The sequence below is a fragment of the Herpailurus yagouaroundi genome, unplaced genomic scaffold, assembly GCF_014898765.1.
Source record: "Herpailurus yagouaroundi ecotype Mexico unplaced genomic scaffold, PumYag 181, whole genome shotgun sequence".
Taxonomy (NCBI): Eukaryota; Metazoa; Chordata; class Mammalia; order Carnivora; family Felidae; genus Herpailurus; species Herpailurus yagouaroundi.
In genome coordinates this window covers 10,383,950-10,396,294 of record NW_024412412.1, presented here as the reverse complement: position 1 = coordinate 10,396,294, position 12,345 = coordinate 10,383,950, and positions in this window count along the sequence as shown.

The window sequence follows — 12,345 nt, the reverse complement described above, 5'->3', positions numbered from 1 at the left end:
TTTCATAGGTCCACAGGTAGAGAGCAGTCTTGCCCCAGGATCTGTGCACATAGATTACACCTGAGAGCCTCATCCACATCTAATTTAGATGATGAGATTTTGGACTTTGAGTTGAGATTTAGACAAGATTTTGGACATTAAGTTGATACTACAAGGTATGCAATTTGGGGGTAACTTGGGAGGGGTGAACCTACTATGCATATGGGAGAGAAGTGAATTATTGGGGGCCAATAGGGACTGCAGTAGGCAGAATTCTCAGATGGCTCCCAAGGCGTGAGCTCCCTGGTGTACATACCTACAACCCCTTCGTCTTCAGTGTGGGTGGAACCTCGGAACATGACAGGAAATCATCCTCATGATTAGGTTATGTCAGGTGGAAAAGGTGAAGGGATTTTGCATATGCAATAAAAGTCCCTGTCAGTTGATTTTTAGTTAATCAAAAGGTGAACCTAATCAGTGGATCCTTAAAAGAGGGTCTAGAGCTCAGAGAGTCTCTCGCTTGCTGTCTTTGAAAAAACAAGACCAAGACTACTGTAACTTCTACAGCTTCTCGCAAATCAATTCTGCTAACAAATAGGTGAGTTGGATGAAGACTGCAAGCCTCAGCCCCAGTCCTCACCTTTATTTCTGCTTTGTGACCTTCTTTGCAGATGATCCAGCTAAGGCATGTCAGGACTCCTGAGTCATGAAAATTGAGAAATAATAGCTTAATCTTTGAAGATGGTGACCATTTTTTACATGGAAATAAATATTAATAAATGGTGGATTACTATAAAAACATATTTATCTGTTTTTGTTTCATCTATTCCTCATAATGCAACATATTCATATCATGAAAATAAAAATATTATGGTACTCCCTGCCTAAAAGTCTTCAATGGCTTGTGGCGCCTGGGTGGCTCAGTCAGTTAAATGTCCAACTCTTGATTTCTGTTCAGGTCATGATCTCATGGTTGATGAGATCGAGGCCCATGTCAGACTCTGTGCTGACAGCAGGAGACTGCTTGGGATTCTCTGTCACACTCCCTCTCTCTCACTCTCTCTCTCTCTCTGTGCCCTTCTTCTAGTCTCTCAAAATAAATGAATGATCATTACAAAAAAATAAATAAATGAAAACCAAAAAACAAAAAACTTCAATGGCTTTGCATTGAACTACAAATAAATCCTATCCATGAGAAAAAAAAAAAACCACAAAAATCATTGCATGTGAGCTTCTGATGCATTATCCAAATTTAGATATAAGCACTTTTACTCACTTCCTTCAATGATTCAAACACAGGTTACTTCCATTCAATTATCTGGTGACAGTTCACTCTTTTCCAAAGAAGAGCTTTCACTCAAGTCATTCCCTCTGTCAGGAATGCACTTCATAATTCTATGAGGTGTTTTGTTAACCCTCCAATCCACTTTTCTTTGCTAATTGTTGCCTTTTGGAAAGCCTTCCCTATTTCCTTGTGTAACTTGATATGCCCTAACAATAAAACATAAGAAAGGTCTCCTCCACCGTTTAACTCCTTTGCAACACATCTAACAATGTTTTGTTATTATTTGTACCATTTACTTGTTTTTTTTTTTTTTATATTTATTTTTGAGAGAGACAGAGAGAGAGGGAGAGACAGACAGACACAGTGTGAGCAGGGGAGGGGCAGAGACAGAGGGAGACACAGAATCTGAAGCAGGCTCCAGGCTCTGAGCTGTCAGCACAGAGCCTGAATACGGGGCTGGAACTCACGGACCATGAGATCATGACCTGAGACGAAGTGGGACGCTTAACCGACTGAGCCATCCAGGTACCCCTCCATTTACTTGTTTATTGTATGTATCTCCACTACATTGCAACCAGATATCCTGTCTTTTTTTTTAATTTACAATTACATAGTAAAAAAATACTTTAATTGAATGAAATCAAAATGTTAAAACAAACATCACTATTCCTAGAAGTGAAACCAGAGAGAAATGTTGCCTGCGGGCTTTAACAGAAAAGATGCATTGCAGTGGAGATATCCTCAAAAATATCCTTAGAGTAACAATACTCAAATGTTTCTTCTAAGGTCATTTAACATAAGCTTAAGGTATCATGGCTGAACTCAGTTCCATGGTAGTGACTTCTTGTATGGAGGTGAAATTAATATGACTCTATAACAGTGTCAAACTTGTTTATATAATCAAAGAGTGATTCCTAGTGAAACTCATTGAACTGACAGAGTATATAGGCTTTGTAAAACCTTTCATATTATTTTTCTCATTTAATATTTTGGTAAGCATTGAGTGCCAGAGAAAAAAGTAAGCTTCTTTGGATATTGTTAGTTAAAGTCAGAATACCTTGATTTGTAAATTAGTGATATTGTTGACATTTTAAAAATTAAAATTCAAAAGAACTCGGGCTTCACTCAATCTTTATAAGAAAATGAATCAAAAGATATTTATAATCAAAGTCAAATTTGTCATCAAAAAGTAAAGGTTAGTTTACATATGATTTCAGTCGTATGTGGAATTTAAGAACCAATATAGATGAATGCAAGGCAAAGAAAAAAGTGAGAGAGAGAGAGAGAGAGAGGCAAACCAAATGAGACTCTTAACTATAGATAACAAACTGAGGGTTGCTGGAGGGGAGGTGGGCGAGGGGATGGGATAAATAGGTGATGGGTATTAGAAAGGGTGCTTGTCGGGAGCCTGGGTGGCTCAGTCAGTTGAGCGTCCAGCTTCGGCTCAGGTCATGATCTCACGGTTTGTGAGTTCAAGCCCCGCATCAGGCTCTGTGCTGACAGCTCAGAGCCTGGAGCCTGTTTCGGATTCTGTTTCCCTCTCTTCTCTGCCCCTCCGCCACTCATGCGCTCTCTCTCTCTCTCTCTCTCTCTCTCTCTCTCTCTCTCTCTCAAAAATAAATAAACATTAAAAAAAATTTAGAAAGGGTACTTGTGATGAGCACTGGGGTTTATCTGTAAGTAATGAATCACTCAGTTCTACTCCTGAAACTAACATTACATTACATGCTAACTAAAACAATTTAAATAAAAAGTTGAAACATTAAAAAAAGTTAAAAAATAATTGGGATTCTCCGTCTCCGTCTCTCTCTGCCCCTCCCCTGCTCAAGCACACCCATGTGTACACATGTGCTCTCTCTTTTCCTCTGGAAAAAAAAAATACACTTTTAAATCTTTTTTAATAATAATAAAAAAATGAAACTTATTAAATTGCCAGTGAATAGCAGATATCTCACTGAACAGATAAAAAAATGTCAGATAAGCTCTGTATAGAAACAGAATTTGAAAAAAAGAATGGAGAAAGGTGAAAATCTTTGCACAAAACAGCATGCAGTCTGGAATAGTTAATACTATTCGCCCTGTCCCTCTCCCCATTTTTTTTTAATTTTAATGTTTTTTAAATCTATTTTTAAGACAGAGAGACAGAGCATGAGTGGGGAGGGGAAGAGAGAGAGGGAGACCTAGAATCTGAAGCAGGCTCCAGGCTCTGAGCTGTCAGCACAGAGCCTGACGCGGGGCTCAAACTCACAGACCACGAGATCATGACCTGAGCCGAACTTGGACTCTAAATCAACTGAGCCACCCAGGTGCCCCTCCTTCTCTCCGTTTTTAAGGGAACCTTGTAGGAGGAAGACAAATTGTACATTTACCTGAAAAAGCCGTCCTTATGTATTTATAGCAAGAAGTTGACTCATATTTCTTTTTTTAAAAGTTTCCAAATGTGTATTTATTTTTTAGAGAGAGAGAGAAACAGACCACGAGTGGGTCAGGAATAGAGTGGGAGACACAGAATCATAAGTGTACAACTAATTCAAAACTTGGTGGAATTGAGTTAAGTTGTTTTCAACAGTTTTCACTCCAGTTTAGTTCTACCTTTTCTCACTTTTCCTTAGAAGAGGAATCTAGGGCAGCAGGCAAGGAACAATGGACATCCCAGTTACTCCCTTCAGGGAAATGCGGAAAACTTAAGTCTGTTTTTATGGATAAGCTCCACTGAGTTGGGAGGCAGGTGTGTGGACTGTTTGGGGAGAAGTATTGGGAAGATAAGCTTGTCAGATGGAAGAACGGCTAAAACAGGAGCATCTATCCCTGCAGTGCTAAAGGCAGTACAAGTATACACGTTATGTTAAAGGAGCTGGTTTTGTTCTCAATCTCAGCTGGCTCTTCCAAACTGAACCTTCTCCAGCTCTCTAAAGAGTTGTCAGCGTTTTGGAAAGTGGAAGAGAACAAAGGGAAGATAAGTAGGCTATCACCCTGTGCATCATCATAGAATGATCATGGCTGCTTGAAGAGGGAGATGGGCAACAAGTTAGACCTGTAGTGGTCAGTGGTCCTGGTCAATCAGAAAACTTCTTCACTGGCCAGACTTTGTGATATCATGACACGACTGAGCAAGCTTAACGTACTCAGACTGTCTTTGTTCCTCCTGTGACACAAGTGCATGTTTCCACCACTTCATTTTACCACACGGGTATCTTCAAGGAACTTCTTTATACTGAATACAGAAACCACCAAGTCATTACTCTCTTTGGGACCATTTTTTATATGAGACCTTCTTGGCAACATGAGAATCTTAACTGTTTGCTGGGTGACATTTTAGTCACTGCCATCCGTTAGGATATGCAGCTATCCTTGACTGTTATAGGCAGAACGTTAGACCCACTCACTCTCTCATCCATACTACACCAAATTTCCTGAAAAGGAAGGATCTCCCTCTCTGAATATCTGCTTTGGCCCTCATAATGGCACTTTGAAGAGGTCCTCTTGTACTTGAAATTCATGAATAAACAGATGATATAAAAATACTTAATAAATACAGGGCTGGCTTCTGTATTCATATCTCTCTAGTGAGAGTGCTGGCGTTTAAGCAACTTAATCAAATCTTAACATCCCTATTAAAATACCACTTGATCAGAATTTGGTATCAGTACTAAGATCAGTACTTGATCAGTACTCAGCATCACTCAGATGACTGAGGTATTGTTCTCAGCTCTGGTTACTACTGACAAGTTGTATAAGCTACTAGAATTACGCTTTAATTTCCCACTGCCCCACCCACTGCTGTTATTGCTCTGTTTCAAGTCAAACTTCACCAAAGTCTATAACAACAATACTAAATTAGCCTTTCTTTTCCTTTTCTACATATACCTTCCTTCTTTTCATCTTATTCTTTTTGAATGAAAAATTGTGATAAAAATGTCCAGTGCAATCAAACTAAATTTTAAACTGCAGAATTACAAAGATAGCAAATGATAGACAGTGAAATGTTTCTCCTTAAGGTTTGATAAGCCAGATGTCCAAGGGATTAAAAAATGTTAAGGAAAAACTCATTTCTTTATCCAAAAATCTTTTGTATAAACCAGATAAATATTTTATATTGAGAAATACTGAAGTATTAAAAAGAAACATTTTCATGGGTTAGGAAGCTGGGGTCAAGAGCCATAGATTTTTATTCTAAAATAAAAAGCTAAAAATGTTACTGTATTATAGTAGTATGCAAGATGATATTTTGAAAGATCAGGCTATTGACAGTTGTAGAAGCATCAGCTACAGAGATTATCGATATAACTTCAAACCTGACATTTGATAAACTGTTAGCCACTGACTGCTATGTTGGGGGAAGTGCTGTCAGATGCCATGCATTAAACATAAATAAACTAATTTTCATGGTGCCATAGTGAAATATGTCAGGCATAAAGGTGGAAAAGTCAATGTGCACTGAAGTAGCTTAAGTCTTGCCCAAGCAAGACATTATGGGCTACTGATGAGATCTTATCAGGTCATAGATAATGTGAGCTGAACCTCATAGGAAATCAGTTTGTTAGAAGTGGGTTAAACCATTTTCAGCCATGTGATGGGCAACACTGTGGCAGTGACTTATAACCCATTAGTAGACAGTGTAAATTATATTCTTTAGTCAAGGATAAAAATGAGTCTTCTTCAGATGATCTGTATTCCTTGTCTCAAAGAATTACAATGACAATGATTCTCTGTTGTGTTAGAATATTTCATTTCTCTGAAAGAGAATACTTTGAACATGTATCTAATGACATGTGAAAGTACAGTACATCCATATCTAAACACATGTTCTAGATGACAAGAAAGAACAGGAATTTAATGAGAGTTTCATCAACACAAACATTTTACATAATGATCTGCATATTTTGAAGATCTCAATTGACAAAGAGTTATCAACTCCTGACATAACAAAATACTTTATATTGTGCATTTAGGGAATATTATTTTTGTAGCTAATGGATAATGGTTTTTAGAAAATCAAATGCAAATGTATAAATTTATGATTTCCCAGAAGTTCCTTGACTATCCTTAAATCTCTATATTCAAAGATATTATCTTTAAAGATAAGAGTATTACTAATCCTGGGATGCATTTTTAAAGTCTTGCAGTAAGTTATCATTGTAATTTGAGGAGGAAAAAAAAATCTAAATCATTGCCTTATTGAAGTTAAAAATAAATAAGTAAGGGGATGATAAATTTTAATTTTATCATTATAGGCATTTTTGAGTTACATCTTAAATTATGGAAAATCATCTTATCTAATTTCAAGTACATACATAAAATGATACAGTTTCCTGACAATTATTTACTGTCACGAGGCTTTCCGTGTATATGAACTTGAATTCAATTGCTCACAAATCACTAGTCAAACAAATAATCTAGTCTCTAAATCAAAGCCACCTACAAATTTAAGAAATGTTGATGATATAATGACTCATATTTTGAAACAGTATTTTGACAAACAAGGATCAAAACTACTAATATTTCAAATGAGAGTGAACAGGCAATAGTGAAAGTTCAGCTCTTAGCAGCATGAGAAGAGCAGTAAATCCTGGAGAGTAATACAAGGCTTTCATAAAGAACCATCAGTAGAAGTCAACCTTTAGAAGCAAAAGATTTAAAAAAAAAAAAAAAAGCAAAATGACTATGACGCAGATTACCCAAAAAGTTTCTTTAGAAGCACAATGCATACACACATATATTTTTAATTTGCAAAATCTGACAATGGTGTGCATGTGTCAGTCTTTGCAACTGCCACATCAGATAACATATTTTCTTTACTATTTCTCCCCTTTTAAAAAGGATATGAGCTCAATCATGACATATGATAAAACACATTAATAAAATTGGATATGAATTAAAAAGTAACTTGGAAGGAAAGAAAGAAGTCAATTTGCTTACCATAAAGCAAAAAATGCTGCTGTAATTGAGGATTAAATATGGCCCTGAGCTGCCTGACAGCCATATCAAAATTAGTAATGGCATGCATTCCACCATTCTCATCAAGAAAGAGGGCAAAGAGCAATCTCTCAGGGATGACGACATTTTCTTCCAGCACTACATTTTATTTATTTATTTATTTACTTACTTACTTACTTATTTCCTTTCTAATATGATTTTTATTTTTTTATATTTTTTATTTTTTTTCCAATATATGAAGTTTATTGTCAAATTGGTTTCCATACAACACCCAGTGCTCATCCCAAAAGGTGCCCTCCTCAATACCCATCACCCACCCTCCCCTCCCTCCCACCCCCCATCAACCCTCAGTTTGTTCTCAGTTTTTAAGAGTCTCTTATTCTTTGGCTCTCTTCCACTCTAACCTCTTTTTTTTTCTTCCCCTCCCCCATGGGTTTCTGTTAAGTTTCTCAGGATCCACATAAAAGTGAAACCATATGGTATCTGTCTTTCTCTGTATGGCTTATTTCACTCAGCATAACACTCTCCAGTTCCATCCATGTTGCTATAAAGGGCCATATTTCATTCTTTCTCATTGCCACCCAGCACTACATTTTAAAATTTATTTCTTATGCATTACCATTTAAAGAGGAAATCTATTAATAGAAGGAATAATATTCTTTCCTGCAAATATTTATTTGGCAATAAAAATTATTATAGTAGGAAAATTTTCACAGCCCAAGTTAAAAACTGAAAAAGAATTTGCTATAAACTATTAAGGAAATGAATTAATAACTTAAATACTTCCCAATAAATGTTTCTCAAGCCCAAGTCTTGTCACTGGAGAATTTGACCAAAGGTTTAGAAAATAATTGTCTACTCAGTCCCATAGAAAAAAGGAGTAGGAGAGAACACTTCCTACTTAATTTTATGAAGCTAGTTTACACTAATATAAAACTAGATAATGTCTGCAATAAAATTCCACAACAATATCCCTCACAAAAATCGACTTAAAAATCCTTAAGAAAATATTAGCAAAAAGAATTCATAAACAGTGATGAAACACTAAATTCTACTTCTTAAAAGTAAAATCTGTACAATACCGAGTATAAAAAAGGAAAGTAAAACAATTAATAAACATAAAACTATACAGCTTTTAGAAAACAAATACAGGAGAAAAATATTTTGGGATCTAAGGCTAGGCAAAGACATCTTAAATGACATTAAAATCACAAACTATAAAAGATAAAAAAAGTATTAAATTAGACTTCATCAATGTTAAAACTTTTTTCAGGGAAAGACCCAATTACAAGGGTGAAACTACAAGTTACAGAGTAGAGAAAAATATGTTTAAACCATATACCTCTTAGAGTACTAGTATCTAGAATATACACAGAACTATCAAAACTCAACAGTAAGTACAAGTAATTTTATTAGAAAAAGATCAAAAGATATGAACAGACATTTCTTTTTTTTTCAATATATGAAATTTATTGTCAAATTGGTTTCCATACAACACCCAGTGCTCATCCCAAAAGGTGCCCTCCTCAATACCCATCACCCACCTTCCCCTCCCTCCCACCCCCCATCAACCCTCAGTTTGTTCTCAGTTTTTAAGAGTCTCTTATGCTTTGGCTCTCTTCCACTCTAGCCTCTTTTTTGAACAGACATTTCAAGAACACGATATACATACGGCAAATAATCACATGGAAAAATGTTCAATACCATTAGCCATTATGGGAATGCAAATTAAAACCAGTTATGTTTCACTAAAACCTGAATAGATTGGCTAAAATAAACACAGTGACTAAATGCCACTAAATGCCTCCAAAATACAGAGAAACTGGATCATTCATTTAGTGCTGGAGGGAATGTCACTCTAGAAATAGTTTGTTGCTTTCTTAAAAAATAAGCATGTACCTGTAAACTAGCAATTGCAATCTTAAGCCTTTATCTCAGAAAATTTATACTTCTATTCACAAAATGTTTCTAACAACATTATGTATAATTGCCAGAAGTTGGCAACAACCTCAATATCTTCACCTGAACAACCCAAATAACCACTGAATGGTGAAATGAACCATGGTGCATCCATACCAAGGTGTACTATTCAACACTACAATGAAATAAATTGCATGACAACCTCTATAAATCTACAGTGAACACTGGTCATTGAAAATACAATCTGAGGGGTATCCAGGAGCTTAGTCGGTTAAGTGTCCAACTCTTGATTTCTGGTTCAGGTCATGCTCTCAGGGTTGTGGGATCGAGTCCCTCCTCTAGCTCTGTGCTGACTATGGAGCCTGCTTAAGAGTCTGTCTGCCTTTCTCTCTGCCCCTCCTCTACTCTCTCTCCCTAAAAAAGAAAAAAAAAAAAAGAAAGAAAAAAGATCCAATTTTAAATGGTATATGCTATGTGATTCTATGTCTGTAATATCTTTAAAATACAAAATTATAGAGATGAAGAAAAGAGGAGTGGCTGTGAGCCATGAGGAGGATGAGGGCCAGTGTGGTGTGAGAGTGAGTATAGAAAGGAAACAGGAGGGGGGCGCCTGGGTGGCTCAGTCGGTTAAGCGTCCGACCACAGCTCAGGTCATGATCTCGCGGTCCGTGAGTTCGAGCCCTGCATCGGGCTCTGGGCTGATGGCTCAGAGCCTGGAGCCTGCTTCCGATTCTGTGTCTCCCTCTCTCTCTGCCCCTCCCCCATTCATGCTCTGTCTCTCTCTGTCTCAAAAACAAATAAATGTTAAAAAAAATTAAAAAAAGGAAACAGGAGGGATTCCTTTTTTTCTTTTTAAGAATTATTTATTTATTCATTTATTCACTTATTTAATTCTTTGATTTATTTAGACAGAGGGAGAGAGTGTGCACAAGAAAGAGCAGGGGAGGGGCAGAGAGTGAGGGAGAGAGAATCCCAAGCAGGTTCTACACTGCCAGTACAAAGCCCCACATGTGGCTCAATCCAATGAACCATGAAATCATGACTTGAGCCAGAAATCAAGAGTCAGAGACCTAACCAACTGAGCCACCCAGGTGTCCTGGAGGGATTCTTGTGATGGTGAAAATGTTCTGCATCTTGGCTGTATCAATTCCAGTAGCCTGGATATGATATTGTACCATAGTTTTGCAACATGTTACCACTGGGAAAAGTTGGATAAAGAGCATTATGTCTTTCAAATGCATGTAAATTTACAATTACCTGAAAATAAATGAGTTTAATTAAAAAAAAGTCCTCAGTATACTCAGTATATTCTGCTGAAATGAAACCCAAAATAGTATATTAAAATTTCTTATAATTTTTCACATATGAATATCTATAGGTCTCTATCTGTATCTATCTATGTAACAATCTATAGATATAGAGAGAAAGTTATTTATTTTATAAAATTATTGAACCATCTCAGATTCAGGTCTGAAATATTACCAAAGTTTGTATGTCTTGGTTTATTTTCCGAGATGACAGTAAAACTCAGCTTCATCTATTGTTTAATTGTTTTTGTTTAATTGTTTTATTTCAATATAATTATATAATAGCCTCTTGTTATAACGTTTGCACTCTGCCTAGGATATTTGGGAAATGGCAAACTATATCTAACTTTTTTAAAAAATTGATGTTTATTTATTTTTGAGAGAGAGACAGAATGTGAGTGGGCAAGGGGTAAAGAGAGAGGGAGACACAGAATCCCAAGCAGGCTGCAGGCTCTGAGCTGTCAGCACAGAGCCTGACTCGGGGCTCAAACCCAGGAACTGTGAGACCATGACCTGAGCTGAAGTCTGATGCTTAGCTGACTGAGCCACCCAGGCGCCCCTAACTTTTAATGAAAGGTATTCATCCATTCAGATCAAGATATCTGAGATTTTTTGAGCCTCTAAAGAAAACATAATTTACAATAAAAACCTGCATATAGGAAGTCTTCTTTGAAATGTATATATTAATAAAATGCCTGGGTCTTGGTGAACCAGAAGGCCAAGATGAAGCTCTACAAATAGCAGCTATTTTATTTATAGGAAAAGGTAAGTTCAGATGCATTCTTTATTTTGCCAATTCTGTCACAATACTAAATATCAGTATCAGAAATAGTTACAATTATGGAGCTGAGGAACATTTATTAAAAAATTCTCTACACAGGCATTTCTGGGCTTTGATTGCTATTATTTTCATTTCATATAATGCAAACACAGTGTGATTAATGTTTATTTAGGGATTGTTTTTTGAAGTCTATTATTTGACTTTGAATTTCTGCGATGTGGCAATATTATCAAGTCTCTTATTACAGCATATAAAATATGCTCATGATCATATTGGAAAATGTATCTCATGTGCTTTTAGCAATATTATTCCAGGTCCCAGCGAAAAGCTGCCTCTTGTGATATTTTGTGCTGATCAGAAGCCCTGAAACCTAGTCATCTGGAAGAATCCCTAATCATTTCAGGTCAGTAAGTGTTTGGTATGGTTCATTCAGAATTGATATTTGGGTTTGAGTTTCATCTGATCGATCTTCTTATGGAGGCCTTAAATTCTATGAGATTTACACAATCTGGAGTATGTCTCTGAATTATCTGCTGCAAAGCACTTTTCTCTAGCCATATGTAAGCTGTGCCAGTGTGAATACTAGCTATCCCTTTTAAACTTCTCTATTACTTCTACGTATGTCTTACTTTTCAGATCTAAGTTGAGTATTTCTCACACATTTTACTCTTTTTAGTTACAGAGATCCAGAAAATCACAATCATCTTGATTAAGATAAGACTGGGACTAGCATTGTCTTAGGCAATCACTGACTGCATGTATTGCTTGTGTCTCCTTTCGTACCACCATACATCCTGTTTACCTGGGTGTTAATATTATTTATTTCTCTAAGGATTACCTGTATTTAACCACCAGAGGAAATCTTGGGTTGGATAGTATTTTTGCCTTGCATATTCTATTCCTCCCCACACTCCAGCAATAGATGATTATATCTGGCTAGGACTTGTTATTCCAAATCTGGAATGATGTATGCTTTGTGATTTGGCTTATAAAAAAAAAATGTGGTCAGTCAGAATCTGAAATAAAAGATGCAAAACTTTTGCAGTTGGGGCAAAAGACAAGTTTGAGATGCTATTTGCAGTTTGAAGCTGGGGTGGCTATTCTAAGTCAAGTACAAGATAAATTACCAAAACAAC